This window comes from Tamandua tetradactyla, chromosome 10 (assembly GCF_023851605.1).
Source record: "Tamandua tetradactyla isolate mTamTet1 chromosome 10, mTamTet1.pri, whole genome shotgun sequence".
NCBI lineage: Eukaryota > Metazoa > Chordata > Mammalia > Pilosa > Myrmecophagidae > Tamandua > Tamandua tetradactyla.
Window position 1 is genome coordinate 96,732,106 of NC_135336.1, and position 21,780 is coordinate 96,753,885.

A 21,780-nucleotide genomic window follows, 5' to 3' on the forward strand; every position below is an offset into this window, starting at 1 on the left:
CCCTTTCTTTATGTAGATCTACGTTTCTGCCCTATACCATATTGCCTTCTCTTTGAAGTATTTCGTTTAACATTTCTTGTAAGGCAGGTCTTCTGGCAACATATTCCCCCAATTTTTGATTGTCTGAGAAAGTCCTTCTTGCTCCTTCACTTTTGAAGTATAATTTCTTTCAACACTCTCCATATTTCATTCCATTCTCTTCTTGCTTGCATAGTTTCTATTGACATAACTTCATAGTCACTGATTCTTTCCTTAGCCAAATCCAGTCTACTGATGAGCCCATCAAAGACCTTCTTCATTTATGTTACAGTGTTTATTTATTTCTAAAATTTACTTCCTTAGGGTAAAATTCTTTCTTAAGTGTCCATCTCTCTGCTTATATTGCCCATCTGTTCTTTTATGTTGTCCACCTTTCCAGTAGAGCCATAGTTATTTTAAATTCCTGGTCTGAGAATTCCACAATTTCTGCTATATCTAAGTCTGATTCTTTTCAAATTGTCTTTTAGTATGCCTTGTAATCTTTTTTGTTGAAAGCTGGACCAGGTAAAAGGAACTGAGGTAAATAGGCTTTAAGTGTGAGGTTTTATGTTTATCAGGCCAGGAGTTAGGCTACATCTACTCTTTATTGCACTGTATAGATATCAAATGCTGAAATTTCCTCTGATGTCCTTGTTTTTATTTCCCGTGTTGTTTTGGGTTTCCCTACAGGCTTCTAAAAGGTCCCTCCGTTGTAATCTACTGTTACTATGTCAGAGCTGCACTGGTGTGGTGGGTAAGGTGTGAAGGAGTGGAAGTCTCCAACAGTTATTCTCATGCCCCTGGGCTGTGACCTTCACCCATGCTTCTCAGCCTTCACTCTACCAACTTAGGCGAGACCGGAAGGTGAAACAGGAAGAGTAGAGCGTGCTGGAGTTTGAATATCTCCCATCCCCCATATCAAAGGCTAATGGGGGAAGCCCATTTATTAAAAAAATATAGATAGATTGGAAAGAGTTTCTCATTGGATGCTGGTAGTCAATGGATTGGCTGGTTCAGGCCCTCAGCACTAGGTGCATCCCCTTTCCATAGTGGTGGGGAGAGAGGCTGGGCCGCAGCACCTCTGAGTCAGGGCTCAGACATTGACAGCAAGTTCATTCGCCTGACTACTTCTTTTTACTGAAAAAGATGCACCACTCCACTTTTTTTCAATGTGCTGGCTCAATTGGTGGACAAACTTTGTAGCATGCTTTCACTCTTGAGAAATGATTAGGACTTAAAGCACAATTTTTTGAGCTATATGGAAATTCTGTAAGGAGAATCTGGATATGTGATGAGAGGTCACATTAGATTACTTTTAATATAAGCAACAGAAATATTTTCATGATTATATCACAATGTCCTATTCTTACAGCAAGGGACCAATGTTTTTTGTTTTTGTTTTTATTTTTTTAGAACCAATGTTTTTTACATATCTTTATTCACAGAAATGTTACTAATTTACTAGTGGGGAAAAAATCCAGTAAAGATGTAATGGTAGACATTGATACTGAGATATATAACTATGTAAAAGCATTATATTTACAGAACGCTGTTAGGTTGTGGCTATCATGTGTCAAATCTTGCATATGCCAGTGAGTTCAGTTACCTTATATTGAAACCTCACATCTCATAAAACACAAAGAGATGAAATTATGAAAAAAGCCCCACAAAAGTTAAGAGAGACAGAAGCTAAAAGAGAGTGAAACAACCAGAGAAGTTTAGGCAAAAAACCACAGAAGGAGAAGACAGAGCTGAAGCAACGAAGCCCAGGAGAGAAGGACCAGCAGACATTGCTGCGTGCCCTGCCATCTCACAGAGGAGCCAAAGTTCACCAGTAACCAGACTGCAGAGACAGCATCGTCCAGTTGATGCCTTAATTGGGACATTTTCACAGACTTAGAACTGTAAATTTGTAAGCTAATAAATTCCCACTGTTAAAAGCCAGTCCATTTCTGGCACAGTTCATTAAGATGGCTTTCAAACCAAAACAGCTGGGATCTTTTCTGTGCACACATGGGGCAGGCACCCGCCAAGGTGTTTGGTAGAGTTTATACCTTACATACAAGTCTTATACAGAATTTGGGGTTCCCTCTTTGGCTCTGTCTTTTCCAAGATTCTTCCTTCATTTTCCAGAGGCTGTGTTTTCAACAGAATGTGTTCTCTGGTTCTTTAGACCAAAGAGTAAGGGATTTTTATTGTGATTTGTCCAGTCTCCAAGGCTTGGCCTGCTCTCAGGCTAAAGGCCCTGAAAATGGGTAACACCCTGACCTGTTCTCATCTTTTAAGTGTCAATTCCCCTGCATCTACTTCTTCATGTTCATTCTTCTGTGACTTTAGGTGTGCGGGTTTTGTTTGTTGTTGTTTTTCTGTTTTGCATGGGCAGGCACCAGGAATCGAAGCCGGGTCTCCAGCACGGCAGGCAAGAATTCTGCCACTGAGCCACCACTGCACTGCTCTCATTTGTTGTATTAATCCATACAGAGTCCATAGTTATTATCTGCTGAGGTGTTGGGTCCAATAGGATCTTATTTGGCCATACTGGAATTGGAGTTTTCAAGTGAGATTGGATTTTAATATAGATTGAGCTATATGTTATTTATAAGAGCACAATAAAAAAGATACAAAAAAATGTATTATAGAAGTTGTTGGTTTACAAAAAATCATGCCTATTCCATGCATCACCTTATTATTAACACCATGCATTTGTGTGGTATGTATTGCTATAAATGATAAAAGTACATTTACAGGGAATGGGAAGTTAAGGCTTAAGATATACAAGGTTCCTACCTGGAATGATGGAAACGTTTTCGTAATGGATGGTGGTGATGACAGTACAACATTGTGAACACAATTAACAGCACTGAAATATATATATGAATGTGATTAAAAGGGGAAATCTTAGGTTGTATATATGCTAATAGAATAAATTTTTAAAAAAATCCATGGAACTACACTACACAGTGAACCCTATGTTAAACAACAGACTTTACTTTACAGTACAATTCTGACAATGTGCTGTCATCAATTTTAACCAACATTCCGCAGCAATGCAAGGTGTTGGTGGTGGGGTGGTACATGGGAACCCTGTATTTTATGCATGAGTTTCTTTTAAACCCACAACTTCTCTAATAAAAACAAATAAACATTAATAAGAAAATTCTAGTAGGCCCAAAATGGAGACACCAGAGCAAGTTTCTATTTCCTGTAAAAGCTCAATTTGCTCAGAAGACCAACTTTAAATACAGTCAGATCTTTATCAGTTATTACCACCTAACTTCCTAGTTCCTAAGCCACCACCTGCTCAGTTTTTCTCATAAAGAAAAAAAATGAATCATGGACTTAAATTTAAAATGCAAATCTATGAAATCTTTAGGAAAAAAAATAAGAAAAAATCTTCTAGGTCTTCTAGACTTGTCACCAAATGCATGATCCATAAAAGCAGAATAGTGATAAACTGGATTTCATCAAATTAAAAACTCTTATTCTGAAGAAGACCCTTCTAGGAGGATGAGAAGATAATATTTGCAAATCACATATCTAAGAATGGAATTGTAAGGGTGCATGGGTGGTTCAGTGGTAGAATGCTCACCTTCCATGCAGGAGACCTGGGTTCGATTCCCAGACCACATACCCTACCCCCCCCCCCCAAAAAGAATTGTATCTTGAATATATAAAGAACCCTCAAAACCCAACAGTAAAAATACAAACCATTCGATTAGAAAATAGATAAACACATTGAGAAACACTTCACCAAAGCTATACCGATGGCAAATAAGCACAGAAAATAGGTTCAACATTATTAACATTAGGGAAATGAAAATTAAAATCACAATGAGATATGACTATCTATCTACAAGAATGGCTAGAATAAAAAATGGTGAGAATACCAAATACTAACCAGGTTGCAGAGAAACTGGATCAAGCTTACAGTGCTGGTGGAAATGTAAAATGCAACAGCCACTTTGGAAACCAGTTTGGTAGTTACATTAAAAACAAGAAACTAACATATGACCCAGAAATTGCACTCTTCAGCACTTATTCCAGAAGGAAAACTTATGATCACACAAACTTTATACACAAATGTTTATAGTAGACTTATTCATAATAACTCCAAACTAGACACACTCCAGATGCCCTTCTACAGGGGAATAATTAAGCGCATGATGGCACATCCGTCCTATAGAATAAAACTCAGCAATGAAAGTGACTAGTGACACAGCAACAACACGGCTAATCTCCAGAGAATCACGCTCAGTGGAAACAACCAATCCCAGAGTTTGTGTTCTGCATGATTCCATTCATATAATGTTCTGGAGATGAAATAATCGTAGAAATGGAGAACAGATTAGTGGTTAGAAGGGGATAAGGAGAGGGTTGTGCAGTAGGGAAGTGGGTATAGGTATAAAAAAGCAACATGAGGGATCTTTGTGGTCATGTGAATGCTCCATATCTTGGCAACTAATGTCAATACCTGGTTGTGATACGCTGTACTTTGGGAAGATGTACAGATTGAGGAAAACTGGGCAACAGGTACGTAAGATCTCTCTGTATTATTTCTTAGAACTGCATGTGAATCTATGAGTACCTCAAAATAAAGTTTCATTCAAAATGTTTCCATTATCTGAAATAGGAGCTGTACATTTTAAGCCTTAACTCCCAATTCCCTATCCCTACCCAGCCCCCTGGTAATTTATATTCTAGATTCTGACTATGCATTTGTTTATTCTAATTATTTCATATCAGTGAGATGATATAATATTTGTCCTTTCAGTCTGTCTTATTTCACTCATCATGATATCTTCAAGACTCATCTACGTTGTCACATGTATCAGAACTCCATTCCTTTTATGGCTGAATAATGTTCCACTGTGTGCGTAGTGCACATTTTGTTTATCCATTAATTGGTTGATGGATACTTGGGTTGCTTACAGCTTTTGGCAATTGTGAAATAATGCCACTATCAACTTTGATGTGCAGATATCTATTTGAGTCCCTGCTTTCAATTCTTTTGGGTATCTCCAAGAAGTAGGGGTCCTAGATCACATGGTATTTCTAAACTTGATTTTTAAAGAAACTCCCAAACTGTCTTCCACTTGGGCTGTATCATTTTACATTCTCACCAAACAATGAATGAACTCTCCACATCCTCTCCAACACTTCCAATTTTCCTCCTTTTTTTTTTCTAACAGTAGCCATTCTAGTGGGTTTGAAATCACATCTCAAGGTTTTGACTGGCCTCTCCCTAATAGCTACTGATATTGAGGATCTTTTCATGTGCTTTTTGGCCATTTGTACATCTTCTTTGTAGAATTGTCTATTCAATTCTTTTCCCCACTTTTAAATTGGGTTGTTTGTCTTTTTGTAGATGAGTTGAAGGATTTCTTTATATATTCTGGATAGTAAACCCATATCAGAATGTGGTTTCCAAATATTTTCTTCCATTGCAATTTTACTTTCATATTAAGTCCCTTGAGGTACAATTTAATTTTTTTTTTTTTACATGGGCAGGCACCAGGAATCGAACCCAGGTCCTCTGGCATAGCAGGCAAGCATTCTGGCAAGCATTCTTGCAAGCATTCTTGCCTGCTGAGCCACTGTGGCCTGCCCTACAATTTAATTTTGAAGAGATCCCATTTATCTATTTTTGTTGTTGTTGTTACTTGTGTTTTGGGTGTAAAGTCTAAGAAACCACTGCCTAACACAAGTTCCTAAAGGTGCTTCCCTGTGTTTTTCTCTAGAAGTTTCCAGTTTTTCTGGCTCTTATACCTAGGTCTTTGATCTATTTTGAGTTGATTTGTGTTTATGGTGTGAGCTTGGGTTTCACCTACATTTTTTTTTTGGCAAATGGAAATCCAGTTTTCCCAATGCCATTTCTTCAAGAGGCTATTCTTTCTCAATTGAGTGTTCTTTGTCCCCTTGTCAAAAATCAATTGGCCATAAATGTGAGGATTGATTTCTAAGTCCAATTTGATTCCATTGACCCATATGTCTGTCCTTGTGCCAGTACCATATTGTTTTCATTACTGTGGCCCTTTGTAATAAGCTTTAAGATCAGGAAAATGACTCCTCCAACTGCATTTTTCCTTTTTAGATAAGCATGATTTCCTGTTTCTTTATTTGTCTTGTAATCTTTTGTTGAACACTGTATATTTTAAGATTTTTAAATGTTAACTCTGGGATTTCTTCCCTGAGATGTCCATTTCTTGAGTTTATACCCAGGTAGTGATGTGGCAGATTTTCTTGAGAACCAGGAGTTACAAACCCAAGCAAACCTAAGCAAAGGTACCCTGCACTGTCTTGGCAAATTGGTGTTGCATTGACTGCTGCTGCCCATCAGAACTCAGCCCGCCTAGCAGGAAGGTCAGCCCAAGATGAGTGCAAAGCACAAGGTCCTCCTTGTCCCTTCCGGGCCTGTGTTTTTGTTTTGGGCTTGTGCTTGTTTAGTGGCCTCAAATTCCCTTGTTACAGGAGATTAAATGCCTCTCTACCTCCCAGGAAACAGATCTTCTCCCGTTCCCCAGTGACCCACTGAAGGACTAAGCGCAGGTAAGCCCTTTCCCGAGCCGTCTGGCACAATCGTTTCTTACACTGCTTTCACTGTCTCAAGCTGCTTTGGCCTAATGGGCAAATTCTGGGAGGGGTGGCACACCAGACAGGATTTTCTCAAGTCAGTCTTCTCCCCGCCAGACCAAGGCCTGGGACCCACGAAAGAACACTGGCGGGCTCCAAACTGCCTTTGGGAGAGGGGAGGGGAGGGGCCAGCAAAGGTGGCAGGATCCTCTTCCACAGCTCTGCAAATGCAGCGCTTCAGCTGTGCTCCACAGCTCCCAGGAAGCCCACCATCTTGTAAGTCTCCTCCGCTGCCTGTGGGGCCGTTTGCTGTCAGTGCTGGGCCCCAGCATTCTGAAGTAGCCAATCAAAAGCCATCATGACCTGCAATCCGATCGCCCCCAGATCTTGGGAAACTGGATTTTTATGTCTCTTTTTGACCCCAGCAAGCTAGGTCCCAAGAATGGGGGATGGGGCATGGTAACCTGCATAAAGAGAGCCTGGTATGTCCCATAATTTACCAGACTTTTTTTCCCAGAGCTGTACTGGACTCCAGAATTTTGAAATAGTTGATTCAGACAGTCCCTGCCTTTTTAATAATTATTCTGGGAACAATTAAAAGGAACTGATTCCTGGAGCTTTCTACTCCACGTTCCCACAACGCCCCCTCCCCCCAAAAATTCAATAAAGGAATGAAAATACAGCAGGCAAATAAAAACAAAGAAAGCTGGAGAGGCATATTAACATAAGATAAACTGGAGTTCAAGGTAGAAAGCATTAGCTAGGTAAAAGAAATATTATGTACTGGAAATGATAAAATCCACGAATAAAATATGAGTAATAAATCTTTATGCATTAACACCACAGTCAACTGCATCATTAAAAAACTCCCAGGAATGAAATGAGAACATGTTAAAGACACACTTTCAATGAAGCTTACTATGTGCTTTCTAAGTGCCAGACACTATTCTACGCACACACAAAAATATAATCAACACAGTTAACTTAATAGATGCATATAGAATGTACACATATACTAATAGATAGTAATAGAATAGATATTTTTCTCTCATTAAACATGTTTTTGCTCACAAAGAAACCCTCCATTTTTTTATGGGCTGCATCCTTTGTCCAAATACAGAACTAAAAATCTATAGGAAAAAGATCATTTAATAAACTAAGAAACTAGGTGGGCAATGGTGGCGCAGTGGCAGAGTTCTTGCCTGCCATGCTGGAGACCAGGTTCGATTCCTGGTGCCTGCCCATGTCCAAAAAAAAACTCAGAAATCAAAAAGCATTTTCCCAAATAATCCCGTATCTAAGCTAAAATTAAACTAAAACTATAAATCATCTAGAAATAAACAAAAATTAGAGTACTTTGCACCAAAAAGCCAAGATACAGATAAAGTTGCATTCAGAAGAAAATTCATAACTTTAAATATATGAATGATTGAAAAAATTAAAAATTAATGAATTTTCAATTCTGTTAAGATTTGCTTCATTTCTTTGAGACTCTATTGTTAGATGATATCCATTTATAACTGTTTTATCTTCCCAATGTATTGAACCCTACTTCACACCATATACAGAACCTATTAGATCTTGGCCCTAAACATAAAACCAAAATCTATAAAACTTCTAATTGAAACAGGAGAAAATCTTCCTGACCTTGGATTAAGCAAAGAGATTTTAAATACCTTACCAAAAGCAAGTTTGAGAGAAGAAGAATTGGACTTTATCAAAATTTAAAACATTTATACTTCAAAAGACACCATTGAGAAAACAAAAGTGAAGGCCACAAACTGTAAGAAAATGTTTGCCTATCATATATCTGGTAAAATATTTGCAGTTAGAATATATAAAGGAATGCTTACAATTCACAAATAATGAGTAAGTTCAATTTTTAAAAGGACAAACGATTTGAATAGACACTTCATCAGCAAAGATATATGCATGGCTAATAAGCATATATGATACACAACATCATCAGTTATTAAAGAAATGCAAATTAAACAACGAAATACCACTACACACCCATCCAAATAACTGCAATGAAAAAGGCTAACAAAACAAGACGTGGCAAAAATGTTGAAAAACTGGAACCCTCATATATTGCTGCTGGGAATGAAAAAAATGCAGCCACTTTGTAAAACAGTTTGTTTCTTCAAAAGTTAAACATAAATGGTGTAATTGGCCAAGCAAATCCACTCCTAAGATCCTACTCTGAAGAAAGGAAGACATATCTCCAATCAAAGAAATACAAGCAAATATTCATGGCTGTGTTATTCATAGTAGCCAAAAGCTGGAAACCACCCAAATGTCCATCAATCAGTGAATGGAGAAACAAAAATGGTATGTTTGTACTATGCAATACTATTCAGCAAAAAAGTGGCATGAACATATATAGATACATGCTACAACTTGGATGAATCTCAAAACATTAAGCGAAATAAAAGAAGCCAGATGCAAAAGACACCATATTATACAATTCCATTTATATGAACTGTGTAGAAATTGCAAATTTATAGAGCACTGATGGTGGAGCGTTGGGGGTAGAAAGAGATTAATTGCAAATAGACACATGGGAACTTTAGGGATGATGTAAATGTTCTCAGTTGGATTGTGGTGACATCTGAGAACTCTGTAAATGTACTAGTAATATTGAATCCTGTTCTTTGAATTGGTGAATTTTTGGTATTTGAGTTATACCTTGATAAATATTTTTAAAGTATTGGGACATCAAAAGAATTTAAGAATCACCATGTTTATTTATTTACTATATTAATGAGAGTTATATAATTGGTAAAGTGTATCAATGAATCAGAATACTTGAAAAGGAAATCAAACATTTTATTTACACAGTGTACAATGCTGAAGAATTTCACAAACTAAGTTCTAAATGGCACTGCATTCATTGCAGACCCTCCTTTAATGAGATTGTTAATTTGCTACATTTAATTAAATATTTATAAATTGAAGTTAAAAATTTAAAGCAAAACTAGGTTTTTAATACATACATTTATTAATTCAATATTAATTTCAAAAAAGAAATGAACTCCTGAATAGCTCTATTTGCACACAAAAGCTACAATACAAGACAGCATTAAAGAACAATGATAACTTTGCCACCAACAAGATGTTGCAAGTTGCATATATGGCTAACATGTAAATCTCATGAATGAGAACAGTATAATAGCACAAATATTCGGTCAATACTCTACACTCACTTTAAGATCCATGCGATTTTTAAAAATTTTTTATAGAGTTTTTTTATTGTGAAATATAACATATACACAAAAAAACAATAAATTTCCAAGTACTTTTTAACAAGTAGTTACTGAACAGATTTTAAAGTTTGATGTGGGTTATTGCTGAAAGCAGTGACATAAACAGAGACCCGCGCACCGATGTTCATAGCAGCACCAGTCCCAATCGTCAAAAGACGGAAACAATCCAAGTGCCCATCAACAGACGAGTGGACCAACAAAATGTGGTACATGCGTAGGATGGAATACCATGCCGCGACAAGACAAAGTGATATGCTGAAGCACACAACAAGATGGGTGAGCCCTGAGGACAAAATGCTGAGCGAAATAAGTCAGACACAAAAACACAGACATTGCCTGATTTCACCTTTATGACCACGGTAAAGGTAAAATTAAGGTTTATAATACAGAACATAGGGGACCCAGAGACACACAGAAGCCCAAGATGGGCGAACGGCTAGCCAATGAGGTTGAACTTAATTGTAACCAAATAGACAGAAGCGAAGGCAGTTCACAAGTGGGTCTAAAGTTAATTTTTTTTAAATTTTTTTTATTGTATAGTATGACATATATACAAAGTAAAGAAATAAAAAAGCAATAGTTTTCAAAGCACTCTTCAAAAAGTAGTTACAGGACCGATCCCAGAGTTTGTCATGGGCTACCATATAATCCTCTCAGATTTTTCCTTCTAGCTGCTCCAGAGTATAGGAGCCTTGAGGGCTTAAATACTTTTTTTATCATCACAATAAACTTTTTTCCTTCTTTTTTTTGTGAACAATAACATATATACAAAAAAAGCTATAAATTTCCAAGCACAGAACCACAATTAGTTGTAGAACATATTTCAGACTTTTACATGAGTTACAATTTCACAATCTTAGGTTTTTACTTCTAGCTGCTCTAAAATACTGGAGACTAAAAGAGATATCAATTTAATGGTTAGCATTCATATTCATTTGTTAATCCTACCATCCATGTATAATTCAACCATCACCTTTGATCTTTCTATACCTCTCTCTTGGGTTGTTTGGGCTATGGGAATTCTAAATTTTTGTTATTGGAAGGGTCTGTCACTAATATGGGGTAGGGAGATGGAACTATGTGATGTTCTGGAGAGGCTGGGCTAGGCTTCAGGACTTATCTGGACGAGGAACCCATCTGGAGGTTGGAAATTTTTGGAAAGTTACTCTAGTGCATGGAACCCTTGTGGAATCTTATATATTGCCTTAGGTGTCCTTTAGGATTGGCTGGAATGGTCCTGGTTGGGAGTTGGCAGGTTAAAACAGGTGGCGAGGTCTACCTGAAGCTTGTGTAAGATGAGCCTCTAAAGTAGCCTCTTGACTCTATCTGAATTCTTTCAGCCACTGATAGTTTATTAATTACACTTCTTTCCCCCTTTTAGTCAGGATGGAATTGTTGATCCCATGGTGCCAGGGCTGGATTCATCCCTGGGAGTCCTCTCCCACATCACCAGGGAGACTTCACCCCTGGATGTCATGTCCCACGTAGGGGGGAGGGCAATGATTTCACTTGCAGAGTTGGGCTTAGAGAGACTGAGGTCACATCTGAGCAACAACAGAGGTCCTCCAGAAGTAACTCTTAGGCATGCCTATAGGTAGTCTAAGCTTCTCCGCTACCTACATAAGCTTCACAAGAGTAAACCTCATGATCGAGGGCATGGCCTATTGATTTGGGTATCCTTAAGGTCTGAAATAGAATCAGGGGACAACAGTTTCTGTTGAATGGGTGCAGGCAAAGAGCGCATGATGAATTGGATTTCATTGGAGTAATGGTTTCACCAGGCAAACACAATAAAGCAAGGAAGTTGAGAATGTTCAAGCAAATGATTATAATGTTTGATCAGGAAATTTAAACCAAGCAAAGAAAGAGGAGAGGACATGAAGAGGGGGAGGTGAGGGAAAGTGAAAAGCTGTTATAATGAATGATTTGCATACAGGTGCTTTGTGATGTCAGAGCTTGGGTACTACACTGAGAAAAACTGGAAAGCCAGAAGGTAGTGGACAGAGAGTGGGGGTGTGCAGCTAAGATTATGGAGGTTTTGCAGTTACTGTCATTGACAAAGTCCAACAGAAAGTTCCAATAGAACTGTCATGATGGAAATATTCTGTTTCTGCATTGCCCAAAGCAATGGCCACTAGCTGTAGGTACTTGAGATGTAGCTAGCACAGCAAAGAAACTAAATTTTTATTTGTATTTAATTTTAATTAATTTAAATAGGTACAAATTTAAACAGTTAGTGGCTACCATGTGGATTGCACAGGTCTAGGGTATAGACCAAAAAAGACTGTGGCGCTTAGATGGTGGGCAGGACTCAATCATTGGAGGAGAAGGATTTAGAAGACTCAATTCCACCTACATAAAATCATAAAGAACGAAGGCTGGAGGGGTGATGGAGAAAGTGGCAGTGAGCAGGGAGCCAAAATCATTGAGAAATGTGGGGAACTGACCCATGAACGGTCAGACGATTACAACAATGAAAGGTAGAGAGGAATATTGTCTGATGACCTGAGTTCCACAGCTTAGGAGATGAGGGAGTTCTGGAGGGGGGGCTATAAGGAGCAAGAGGGGCACCCACCCCACCTCTAGGTCCAGCAGAGTGAGTTCCAGAGGACATAATGGAAGGCTTTGTGGAAAAATAGGGATGTTCAGACACTGACAGGGACTAAAACTAGGAGATGAGAATGACCTGGGATTCTAGGGCTTCTTATGGTGACTGACACAAGTGAGGATAAAAGGCACACAGAGATGAGTCATGGTGGACTTAAGGTCAGCTGTGTGTTGAGGCTGTGGGTGTTGGAGGTAAGAAGTTATAAGTGATCCAGGTTCCCTTACTTCCAGCAGCCAAGCCTCCCTCTGGAGTTTCACGGAAACCCATAGTGATGGAGCATAAGAAGCCAGAAGAGGTATGGTCCCTCTTTGAGGGCAGGAATACCTCTCTTCACGCACTTAGGGTCCACTCTTGACCCTCCACGTATGTGGAGTCCACTCTTGACCTTGGATGGGGGAGTCAGGGGAGGCCATGAAAGGAGACTGTTAGGTGGGAAAACAACAAATAAGTCATTCTCACTAAATTAACTTATAAATGCAATGCAGTCACATTGGAAATTCCCATGGGTGTTTCCAGAAACTTAATAAACATATTTTGAGATTTGTAAGGAGGTAGAAAGGCCTATCAATACCTAAGCCAACTTTTAAAAAGTGAGTGAGGAAGGAATCTTGCAAAAATGAGAAGCAAAAATGAGTAGAGAAAGAATTTTTTTTTATAGATGATATTGGGGAAGTTGTAAGTATATTAAGCAAGATAAAATTAATTTCTACCTAATACAGAAATAATGGGGAGTTCCAGGTGAATTAAAGATCTCTGTAGGAAAATTAAAACTATGAAGTTAACAGAAAGAAATAGAGATGATCTTTATCAGGTACAGGTGGGTTAGACTTCTTAAACAAACCTTCAAATGCACAGAAATATTCATATATCTGAATACATGGAAGGAAGTGAAGGACTTTCATTTGAAAAAGAACACATGGAAAAAGATAATATTGGATACAATGAGGGATGATTTTGCAACAAATAAAACCAACAAGGTATAGAAATGGGGAACAGGAAATGTCTGCAAATCAACAGGAAGAAATCAGCAGCACTGGTAGAAAACTGGATATAAGCAATTGGCAGGAGAGGAGGCTGTGAAAGGTGACATACACTGGAAGAAATGCTCAACAGTATTCACAGTCAAAGAAATGTAAATTAATACCACAGAAAATCACTTGACATCTATTAGCCTGGCAAAAGAATCAAAAGCTAGTGGATGCCAGCTCTTGGCAGGAACGGACGTGCCCTGAACCCTTGTGCCAGCTGCAGGGAGGGAAACCTGGAAGTCCATTCTGGAGCACAGTCTGGCCCAGCTCAGCCAAGTGAAGCCTGAGCACTCTGTGAGCCAGCCATTCTAATCCCAGCTATGGAAATTCTCGGCCCCTCCTTGTGGAGATATGTTCGAGAATGTTCCTTGTAGCTTTGTATGGAGGGGCAGGGACCTCTTCCCAGCAGGTAGGAGAGTGCTTTACTCAAGAATGGAGAAGTAGCAATGGTTGGATGTGCCATAATGTGCGTGAACCTTAGACATATTACAGATTTAAAAAGAAAAGAAGCAGATTTATGATACAGTGATTTTATGCCTATCTCCAAAATTGATAATTACAAAACAAGGATACCCACTTTGTAAGAAGAATAAAATATCATTCTTTACAGCCAAGGCTGGGGAGAGGGGAGGAACGGGAGGCAGTGCAGAGCAGTGGTTATGGCAGGGAGGAGGGGGAGGGGGAGGGGAAGTGGAAGGGGGAGGGGGAGGGGAAGGGGGAGGGGGAAGGGGCAGAGGAGGGGGCCAGGGAGTTTCAAGCCACCCAGTGACTGGTGGGTCCTTGGGCCGAAGGTCACCCTGGTGACCGGAGCTCACTGAGGGTTTGGGGAGGGAAGGCCCTTAGAGAAGCATCCAGCCCTGTGGTTGGGGCTATAAAGGCTTAATGACTACTGTTGCTATTATGAGAGAGAATTAAAGAATAAAGCAAGAGAAGGCTTTTGCATGGGCTACCACAAACACGTGCCAAGAACTAAAAGGAGAGATAACTCATCCCTCTGAACCTACCCAATGGGATGAGATGGGGGGTGGGGGGCTGTTTAAGAACAACTCCCCCAGCCAGTGAGAAAGAACTGGGGTTTCTGAACCTTAACTTAATATTACATCTGGGGGGCCAAACCGTTGCACATCTTTTAATCCCCCTAACTTCTCTTGATTATTCCCGCTAAATAAAATCTTGGGCAATATCTGGATAGATCTCAGAGTTTAATTGAATCAACTCATGAACTGGGGAGATTCCAACTACCAGGCGGTGAAAAGGCGTCCCTCCAAACACAGAGCAACAGACTTTTCAAGGCAGAATAAGCAAGGACATTGGCAGAAATGCTCTGTGTGTTCATGCAGTGCAGGCGGTGGCTTAGGCACAAGGGAGTTGACTGGTAATAGCTGATAGAGATCTGGCTGGATTTTAAATTGGCCTTCTGGGCCAAGGTATCTACAGGAAATCAAGACTCGCCCTGGGGCTTAGCGCTTTTGCCTCCAAGCTGGACCTACTAGATCTTTTTAGTGGTTTTTGTTTTGCTTTGTCTTAGAGAAGTTGTGGGTTTACAAAACAATCATGCATAAAGACAGGATTCCCACACACCTTGCATTGGTGTGAACATTTGTTAGAATTGGTGGTAGCTCATTTTTATAATTGTATTAATTGAAGTCCATGATTTAATTTAAGTCCATGTTTGTATAGTATACATCCACGGATTTTTAATTTTATTTTATTCCATTACCATATATGCAATCTACCATTTCCCCTTTTAATCACATTCAGATATGTACTGCAGGGCTGTTGGTTGCATTCACAACGTCACCACCATCCATTACCAAAACATCCAAACAGGAACCCTGCACATTTCTGTTTGCTTGTTTGTTTGTTTTTCTGAACCCTGCACATTTGAAGCCTTAACTTCCATTCCCTATTCCCAACCTACCTCCTGATAACCCATAGTCTAGATTCTGACTCTGATTTTCCTACTAGATTTTATTTATCATCCCTCTGACACTGGAATCAGCATGTTATGTTATTTTCTTCTGGTTTCTCATGCTTGAGGTTTTGGTCCATTGGGGTTTGCAGCAAGTGTCAATTACAAGAGGAGGATCGAGTTCTTTAGAGGGTTCTGACTCCCAAATTGTGCTCATTTGGGGCAGGAATCATATCTTGTACTGAAGGGCGGCGCCCACTGGTCTCAGTGGACACGCCTCCCCAGGCGTGAGGTGTGTGGCTGCCCCTTCTGCCCTGGCTGGGCTGAGGATTCCACCAGGAGGAACACTACCCCACTGGTCCCAGAGTTGGCCGCCCGCAGGAGGCCCGTCCACAGCGTGTCCCTCCTTCCCACCTTAATGCGTCCAGAGTCTTCTGAGGGATGCTGAGCTGTGTGTCGTACTATTCCTAGGATGTCAGCCTTGCTGCAAAGGAGAGAGAATTTTGTCCACCACACACTCATTTTTCCTTACAAAGGATGATGTATTCATTCTTTCCATCATTCTGTGTATTCACTGGGATCTAAGTGATGGTGCAATTTTGGAGATTCTGACCAAGCTTGGAGAGCAGGAAGTTACACGACACCACCAGGGAGGGGGCCGTGTCATACCCAGGGAGGGGCTGCAGCCTCTGAGTGCTGTAGGACCTTGATAATGTTCACCTGCTCCCTTCAGGACCTGTCCAAGGAACCCCCTGGGTCCAGTTCTCAATGCCACCCCTGACCCCCCACTCCCTGCTCTTACCCCTTGCCCTCTCGCCCCTCAGCCCCTTTGCTCCGGCATACAGGTGGCTCACAGCTCCTCAACCCATCTTCGTCTCACTCCGTTCCAGTTCTTCCACTTGTCGGATGGCCCACCCCCATGCCTACTGCCCACTCCAACGTCCTGCTCAGCCAGCTGCTCACACGTCCACTGGGGTAGCCTTCCTTTAACACACACACACTCATCCAGGCTGGGAAGTGCCATCTTCTGAACCCCATGGTCCCTGCTCTTCCCACTGCTGGAGACCTGTGCCTCATCTTACCCTCTCCTCCATCAGCGAGAGCAGAGGCTGTGCCCTGTTACCTCCAGAATTGTGCCCAGAGCCCCTTCAAACATTTGACACTAGACAAATTGCTGCTGAATCAACAAATCGTCTTCATGGGTGGGATTAGTCAAGAAGGCTTCAGGATAGGATTAAGGAGACTTGGGGAGTAATATCGGTGAGTAACGACGGTTGAGCATTGTGCAAGTGGCTGTGTGTACATGTGTGTGAGCAGGTACGCATGCATGTATGAGGCAGGAGGGGGTGTTAACTGAAAATCCTGGCTCAAATCCTGGTCCATGGCAGGAGTTAATGCAGGGGACACAGTTGGGGCCAGGCTTAGGAGGTTGAACTTGACCTCTAACTATGAGGCCTCTGAAGCTATAGACAAGGTACCATATGTTGGCAGAGTTGGGTAGAGCAGGTTGGAGGGGAAAGGATGCCATCAAGGCAGGCCCACCTCTAACACTGAGGACAGGAGCAAAGTTGCAAATAGCGTGTCAGGCTTACAGCCTGTGCCCTTCTCTCCCACCTGCATTTCCATCTCTACCACCAGAGCCATCACTTGGTCAAGCCAACCCACTGGTCCAAGATGCCTTTTGGGCATCCTCAGGCCTAAGGGGGTGCTATGGCTATACAGTCCACCCACTGAGGAATGGACCCTGGAAGAGCTCATGCCAGCCTAGAAAGTGGGCTGGGGCTTTGGGCAAAGAATGAGAAAACTCAAAGCAGGCTTAGAGGTCACACTCCAAACATGGTATGAGCATCTGCTGGGCTCTAGGAAACAAGCTAGTCATTGTAACTAAGGAAGTTGAATTTGAATCACTTACCAGATACCCTGCAAAGAGTACCTTAGGCTCTGAAGTGAGTTTGTGCTCCGATGACTCCGTGCCTTCTAGAAAGTCTGGGGGAAAAGAGATGGGTGGTAATATGGGCCCTAAACTCAGGCAGAAAATAAGCAAGTGATATCAAATCCAGTGTCAGGATTAATTCACATTATAGGTGAATGGGGATGGAATAGGTAATGGGATTCCAGAAAGAACCACCTCTGCCCAGATGGTGCAATCCAGTGAGAGTAGATGCCATCCTAAAGGCTACTTGCTATGCTTTAGTTACCAGAATACTACTCTCCAGGAAGTGTCACAGTGGGTCACAATGTTTATATTCATATGTCAGTAAACCCAGCAGTTGTATCTTATTAGGAGGACTCAAGGTGGGCTATATCAGGATATGGAAGCATTTGCAGCTACCCTTATAAGTGCCTGGGACAGAGCCCGAATCTTGGGGTTCAAACCTATGCAACTTATTCCTGCAAAGAAGCTAAGTCTACTTATAATTATGCCTTAGAGTCACCCCCAGAGAACTTCTTTTGTTGCTCAGATGTGGCCTCTCTCTCTAAACCAACTTAGCAGGTTAACACACTGTCCTACAAGGGACATGACTCCCAGGGGTATAAATTTCCCTGGTAACATGTGACAGGACTCCAGGGATGAGATGGGACCTGGCATCATGGGATTGATAAAGGCTTCTTGAACAAAAGGAGGGGGGAAGAGAAGTGAGACAAAGTTCAGTGGCTGAGAAATCTCAAGCAGAGTCAAGACGTGATCCTGAAGGTTATTCTTATGCATTATATGACTATATAGCTTTTACAATGTGACTACATGATTGTGAAAACCTTGTGTCTGATGCTCCTTTTATCCAGGGTATGGACAGATGAGTAAAAAGTAAGGAAAAATGAATAAAATAATAGGGGAGGATAAGGGGTAAAAAAAAAATGGGCAGATTGAAATACTAGTGGTCAATGAAAGGAAGGGAATGGGGGTCTAAGATATATGAGCTTTTCTTTTTATTTCTTTTTCTGGAGTGATGTAAATTTTCCCAAAAATGATCATGGTGTTAAATACACAACTATGTGATAATATTGTGAGCCGTTGATTGTATGGCCTCTGTGTGAGATTTCTCAATAAAAATATTTTTAAGTGCCTGGGAATACAATATTTTCCACCATATTCTTTATCCCTTGCCAAATGTGGCAATTACCATAAGTCCTTCAATGAAAGTTCAGTGGGGATTACTAGAAGCTGTGCCAAAGTGAGGTCATTTGCAGATGATACTGAGCCACCAGTTCAAGAGTCATGCCATCTACAGAATGTCACGTTCAACAGGTGGACAATCAGGAAAAGAACCCAAAATGATAAAGATGGTGAGTTGGACAGGTATTAAAGTGCCTCCCCAAGACGCATTCCCCAGCCTTCTTTTACCCCGTTATTGCCCTAGGAAGGCAGCCTTCATGGATAAAATTAACAAGCTCCCTTGCTCTCTAGATTGTTGCATAGTACAGGATTTAACTTTGCCAAAACTGAGATCTAGGCTTTGCCTTCAACTTCTGGAAGGAATCTCTAAACCTTTTGAAGGTCATGCTGATGGCAGGGCCTGTTTGTTGCTTGAGGGCTTTGAGTCACGCATTACCAGCCTGACCTCTAGCAGAGCAGGAGAATGAGATCAGTCACACGGGCAGTCAAGTAGACTTATGTGATGGAGACCCAGCAACAACTGTGGACACTAAACCAGTTGGCAGTTTTCCATGATGTTATCGCACATAGATGCCAGGAGAGGAACAGTGCCCATGATCCCGTGGGGAGGAAACAATAGAAGCTTCATGTCTGGCACTTTCCTGGACTCTGCCCCAGGCATCTCTTCCGTTGGCCAATTCTAATTTGTGTCCTTTCCCTGTAATAAATTGTAACTATAAAGATAAGAGTTTTCAGTGAGTTCTATGAGTCTTTAATCAATTATCAAAACAGGGGGCAGTTTGGAGAACCCCCTCTTTTTGCAGTGGGTGTGAGAGTGAGGGTGATCTTGTGGGCAGCCCCTCTAACTTTGCACTTAGCTTCCAGATTAATTCAACAAAGGAGAGCCCCAGCTGACAGGAGGGCGGGAACATAGTGAAATACAGGCATTTATTCCCTTGCCTGTCTCCTATAGGCATCCTTCTCTAAAGCCCTCTCTCCTTGTTTCCTCTGAACATGTCCTCCCTCTCCTACCTCTGGAACTAGGGTTGGTTAAAACCTGTTACGCCTCCCTCCTTCTCCCTATTATTGCGCTCTCCCTGTGGTTTCCTGGTACCCAGCCTTTCTTTTGCACCTGGTACTTTTACTATTAGATCAGTATAATAATTTATTAAAATTTGAGCGTTCTATTTATTTCCTCTTTGGAGATTGACCAATTCTGATGCCTTTATCATTATGGAAAGATTCAACTATCTTGACATCTATGCCCGGTCCTTTCTACGGGCTTATTTAATGACTTGTTTTTTAAGAAACAATATACCATTAAATTATTTTCATTTTATAGGCTGTGCTAGAGTCTTTTCTCAATTCTTAACAATTTTATAGCTGTCTTTTACAGACCCTTTACCCACATTCCAGGTACTGCATCAAGCACTCCCAGTGCATTTTCTGTTTTCATTTGCATAACCCAATCTTGCACAAGATCACACAGTTCATAAAAGATCTGTGGGAGGTTGTCAAGAAACTTTGATCAAGATTCTTACTGATTTTGATTTATCATTTGGGGTAAAATTTTGTTTGTGATAGCTTCCTTCTCAAAACAGCTCAAGGAACTCATAGTACTTGTTCTAAGAACTAAGAAGCCCTAAGAAACTAAGATAATTGAGTTAAAGAATCTGGAGCCCTCAACCTTGTTTGAACCATCATAGAAACACCTCAAACCTGAAGAAAGTGATCAATCTGAAAAGGTAGAATAAAATACAGAAAGGGGCAGGAGGAAAATTTTGGATATTATCCAGCAAACACATGTGTATGTTTGTTAACCCACCATGCCATGTTCAGAAAGAGAGAATCCTGCCAGAGCCCTAGCTGGCCCAATGTCTCATGACCTGTCTTCAGTGGCACCACCTGGTTTAACGAATGCTTACAGGAAAAAAGAAGGCATATGCAAGCTGCTCTCCAATCTGCACCTCCGTTCAGGATCTTCACCCACGCAATTCATCTCTGCTGAAAACTTAACAGCTGGAATTAGTAGATGTGGGGATCCAGAGCCTGGGGTCCCCCTCCATTTTGAGAGCAGGTCATTGCGTGTAGCCACCTACATGACTGGGGCTGACATTAAAGGTCATCAGACCTCCTCAGGGGGAAAGGATGTACAGATGGTATCCTGAACAGGCACTGCAACCCCCCTCCCTTGATCACTGTTATAACAAACCTCCAGACCCCTGCATCACCAGACCCTGCTGAGACTCTGCTCTTGCACTCTTTTCTTGTCCTAAACTCTTATAAGCCACCCCTTTTGCAGAGCACTGACTTCCGTTGCCCAAGTGGCGGCCATCGGGAAGGATCCTCTTCTGTTTATAAGTCCTAATTTCAATTCATGTCTAACTCCCTGCCTGGCATGTTCTTTGGTCTTGGGGCTGCCCTGACCCGGGCACCTGAGGAGCTGGGTTGGAGCAGTAGAGCTCACTGTATAATTGGGATAATAGGGCCCAGATCACATGACATCCAAGAAATCAGGTGGGGCTTGGGGCATTTCCACAGGGATCACCTACGGATATTGGTCCTAGAGTGAGCTAATGATTCCAGAACTAAAAAGCCTTCCTGGAAGCAGGTAGGTGGAGATAAATATTTGAGTTAGACTTTCTGAGATCTTCCCAGGGCCATAAAATGAGGTAAACAGCCATCGTGCTTCTGTTATCACAATGTCTCTCCATACCTGCCATTAAAACACAAGGTCAACCTTGGGCAAAGCAGCCCCTCAATGGTTAGACTCTGCTGAGCCCAGAAACTATAAAGAGGCCGATAAATCTAACTCCAAAACCCTTTACACCTTCTGAGTAAGGGGAGAAAGAAACATCATAATCAGTCAGAAGACACACAGCAAGTGATTAGGCTGTTTTCAATATGGATGACGTGTAGACAAGCGCTTGTTTCTCTAAATACAGAGTCCTTATAAAATCTGTCAGAAGTCACCCAATAGGAAAAAAAAACCATAAGATTTGAATAGGTTCACATGAAAAACATTAAATGGCTAATAAACATAGGAAAAGATTCTCAAACTGTCTCATAATTAAAGAAACTCAAACAAAAACAACAATAAAAATTAATCACTTTCAATGTAGGCAAATGTGAAGTTTAGGTGTTGGAAACAGGCACTCTCGTACCTGTGGGTTGGAGAATAAATATGATATTTGGGGAGGAATTTGGCAACTTATTTAAAATGTACAGACCATTTAATGCATCATTCCCATATAGGAATTTCACCTACGGATATCTGAGTAAAT

General features: G+C 40.9%; 1 long non-coding RNA gene across 1 annotated transcript; it reads right to left on the reverse strand.

The window, feature by feature from the left end:
• Positions 1–15,211: 15,211 nt before the first annotated feature.
• LOC143648076 (uncharacterized) lies at positions 15,212–17,632 on the reverse strand. Its single transcript, XR_013158346.1, has 3 exons — positions 17,531–17,632; positions 17,315–17,388; positions 15,212–15,886 (listed from the first exon to the last, which is right to left on the reverse strand). It is a non-coding gene; the product is annotated as an uncharacterized LOC143648076 (long non-coding RNA).
• Positions 17,633–21,780: the final 4,148 nt, after the last annotated feature.